The sequence below is a fragment of the Siphateles boraxobius genome, unplaced genomic scaffold, assembly GCF_051911475.1.
Source record: "Siphateles boraxobius isolate OS27281-9 unplaced genomic scaffold, OSU_SipBor_1 22, whole genome shotgun sequence".
Taxonomy (NCBI): domain Eukaryota; kingdom Metazoa; phylum Chordata; class Actinopteri; order Cypriniformes; family Leuciscidae; genus Siphateles; species Siphateles boraxobius.
In genome coordinates, this window is record NW_027508833.1 from 20,614,736 (window position 1) to 20,619,161 (window position 4,426).

Consider the following 4,426-nt stretch of genomic DNA (forward strand, 5'->3'; position numbering starts at 1 on the left):
TTTGATTTGTGATTTGATTGGTGATTTGTTTCTTTTCTGGTTCTCAAAGGTTAACTCTTTGTCATATTTGCCATTCTGTGATCTGCTTTCTCTTTCTTTCTTTAACCAAGCATTCACTTAATGCTTAACCTTTGATACTACTGCTGAATCAGTTCGAATGCATTAACATTATGAACATCAGCTATGCTAATTATTTCCCATCTGCCTTTCTGCTGTTATCTCGGGACGCTAGTCCCGAGGTAAATAGCGTTCGTCAGCTCCAGTTTGTATCCAGCCTCTCACGGAGACTTCAGATGCCCCAACGCCTGTGAAGAGACGACTCGACGCCTGTGAAGAGACGACTCAAAGCCGGCGATATGTTATGCCATAAATTAATACTTGATTAACTAACTGTATTTTTCTATGTACATTTCCGAAATGCAATTTCTGTAAAGCTGCTTTGAGACAATGTGTATTGTGAAAAGCGCTATACAAATAAATTTGAATTGAATTGAATTGAATTAATTTTCATCATTCTGTTTATGTATTCTTTAATTATAGTCGTATGTATTTGTAGTTTCATTTAACCCATTATACGCTTTGTACGTTTTATTGTCTCTGTCTGCTGCTCTTAAATGTGAGATCTTAAGCTACAAGCTTTTATATTGTTTAGTACTTTATAGTAATCTAATAGAACGTCCTGGTTGCGTATGCAACCCACCATTCCCTGAAGGAGGGAACGGAGGACGTAGTCGACGTTAGACTGAATCGGGATCTCGCTAGAGAGCCTATCCTCTTCAAGTACTATTGAACGAGCCAATGTAATTGGCGTGCGTGATTCGCATCACACACTCCGTCCCCGCGGCGCGGGTATAAATACGGAAGTGGATGCAAGCACTAGTTGCTTTTCGCTGAGGAGCCGAGAGTAACCCGGGCTCAGCGGTGGTCCAGCGGTAGTGGCAAGGGGACTACGTCCTCCGTTCCCTCCTTCAGGGAACGGTGGGTTGCATACGCAACCAGGAAATTCCCTTTCAGTCGATAATGTCAGACGTAGTCGACGGTCGACTGAATGGGGATAACCTTTGAAAACGCAACTAACGCTGCCACCTTCCAGTGCCTAAACCAAAGCCTCCTGATGCCCACGCAAATTTAAGGCGGGGAAGGACAGGGCTTAGGCCAGGGAACTCACTGCTGTTCCTCCAGGACCACTGGGAAAGCGTTCCCCATACATTGGAAGGAAGGGACGCTGCGGAAGCCATATCCAACCCAGAGGGAGGTAACGTGGAAAATACACATATGAACTGGGCGGAAACCGGGCAGTCTAACATATGGAATGTCACTGGGGTGGCTCCAGCCTAAGACGGGGGGAGACACACCGGACAGTGACGGCAGAGAGACTCTGCCGAGGGAAGACACGGGCTCACCGCAGGGAGCCGTATCGTGGAAGAATACACATATGGGGTCGCTGTAGGGACCGCAACATATGGACCCAGCTTAACACAGGTTCCACACTGCTTACGAGTGGTAGGCCTAACACCAGACGTTCCGCACGTCCGACGTCGGAGGGGTGTGGAGGAACTCAACAGGGTTCAATTTTAATGGAACTCAACTGGAGTAGAAAGGCGCACGTATCCAGTCCATAGGAGGGGAATGGCGCAGTAAGCCGACACTTGAACCGGGCTCACGGTGAAACTGGCTTCATGAGAAGGGAGCCCACGGGAAGCAGCGGTTCAACTAAGTGTCGTCCAGCCCCCAACTCTAGAATCTGTTTTAGCAAATGCCTATCGTCAACGCCAAGGCGGAGCACTTTACACTCATCATAGAGGAGCTAAACACCTAAGTGGACATGTTGCATCTCGGATTTTTACCGAAATGAAGGCAAGCACTAGTGCGACTTTGCATGGAAACAGCCTTCCTTCTCTGCTGAATTCCAACAGATATTTGTAGATCTGGTCTGAGGTCTATGGCTTGCGTTCTGTACACGTCCAAGCGAACGGACAGAGAAGTCAGGGCTGGATCGGCTGTCTCCAGGGCAGCGCTTGCAGGCTCACCACCTGCTCCTATTACGGGAGAGGTAGGAACCTTGGGCACAATCCGAGCCGGGGTCTCAGCTTGTGAGAGTTAGCCGGCCCAGACTCCAGGCACAATACGTTGACCGAAAGCGAGCAAGTCCCTACCCTCTAGTAGAGACCACGCGAGCAGGAGAACTGATATAGCATAATTTTTAATTCACTGCCTGCAGTGGCTCAGGGGCGGTCTCTGCAGTGCATCGCACCAGGGACAAGGCCCAAGAGGATAAAGAGGGACGCAAGGATTTACAAGACCTTGCTCCTCAGGAACCTGACGATCAGAACGTGCTTCTGCACACTTCTGCAACACGATGAGCGTCGCTTAAACACCGAGGCAACATCATTTTGAGGGTGAAGGAAAACAGCCTACTCCAACCCATTTAGCAGGAAAGAGAGCACTGAAGTGATCGAAAAGCTTTCAGGATCTCCTCTGGAGAGAAGACGCACTCAACGACTAGGTTCCACTTCTAAAGGCGTCAGCACGCTACCCCTTTCTAGGGGGTGCTCGCAGAAGTGATGGTAACTATCACATACCTGTGATAGCCACCTGAACCTCCGCGTTCAGATGTAAGACCGCCCGGAATCTCCGGGGGAAGAACGCGTGTGCCATCGTGCCCCGTCCCTGAAAGAGTTTTCAGGGGAAGTCAGGAAGGCTGTCGATGGGAACCAGGTCTAGTTGGGCCAATAAGGGGCAACTATGAAGACCTGTTCCTCTCCTGACTTGGCACGTAGGTGCAAGCGACGGGCGCAAAAAGACAGGAGCATTATGGAAAGCCAAGAGGGCCAAAAACACGCGAATTTTTACGCATATTTCACGTGTAAAATACGCGTAAAATACACGTAAAAATTCGCGTTGATTATGTCACGCTAATTTCACACGTATTTCACGTGTATTTCACGTGTATTTTACACGTAAAATACGCGTGAAATACGCGTTAAAAATCAGTATGAACGGGTCGGTGTCATTGGCTGCTGAAGACCTGGGTTTAACCATTTCTGTGAGCTTAGAGGGGTGTACCTTTCATAGACTAGGCTACCACCAGTTTACATTCTATAGATCAGCTTATTCAGGTTTTTTGGATAACCTATATGAATAATATATTTAAATAGCAGTTTTATGACAATTTAGATAAAAATAAAATTAACTTGTTTTTCTCCACTCATGCCTTTTTGTAAATAAACACATTAGTGGACATTCTAGCTTTAACATCAAAGGATTAAGGTGTGTGGGGAAATCAGTTACAGTGGAGGTAACCAATGCAGGTTTATGATCACTGCAGGTTTAAGATACAGACCACTGTAATCAATATCTGTCTTTAGAAAACAACGTGAGCTTTTGTTGTGCTTACATTTACAGCTGTAGCAAGCAGGGGATGCTTTTTCAAACCTTTTTGTTTGGTGATATACAGGTGATATTATCAATTTAAAGGAATTTAATGACTTAAAGTATTTAAATATGTTATTTAAGGCTTGCAGGATTAGAATAAGACGTTGTGCTCAGGTCAGGACAGGTATAAGAACTTGATTTGGCTTTCCTGACAGCAGAAGTATTTTACAGGTCACCTTGGTAATTGGTATTAAAGCAATTTATCTGTAAAAATTATTAGACACTTTGGTAAAAACCATATAACATTTAAGTAAACATATAAACATAAAAATCAGTGACGTAACTTTGTTTTAAAAAGTGGGTGGAACAGGTGGGGTGGGGGTTGCTAATAAAATGCTAAATCAGATTTATGTAGGCTACAATAACATTACGACGTCCAGCAATCGATTTAAATAGTAGGCTACATGGGGTTTAATTTGTCGTTTAATGAGATGAAGTATAATGTATGTTGTCAGTGCCGTGTTGTCTCTAATATTTAATGTTAGAATATTTACTCTGCATTTTCTGTTTCTATAGAAAACCACACACCAATACACACACAACTAAGTACAAACATTCAATCCTTGTTAATAACTGAGTTGTTGTGGTGACAAATAAACAGGTTACTCTCAAATTTCCAACATATTTTCACCAAGTCTCTTACCGGACACCATGTGGCATATTTCATACCTAACCAGCAGTTTACTGAAATGAGACTGTGCTAATAAGCCAACTCGTTTTTTTTTTGTTTTTTTTTTCAGTTCCCCACTTACTTTACCTTCCTCAAGCACTGACAGAACACATCCAAGCTTGTGATCATAAATTCATACAAATCATCTGCATGATAAAAGGTACAGTGGGTCAGTTTGTTAACATATGCATTACTATTTTAAATCAGAATTGATTTCACTGAAAATGTATTACATTTAGAAAAAATGAAATGAAGCTGAACTCTGCAGGGCAGAGGGCACTGACCCTTGAGGACCGTGTTTGCCCATTGCATTCGGAGCAT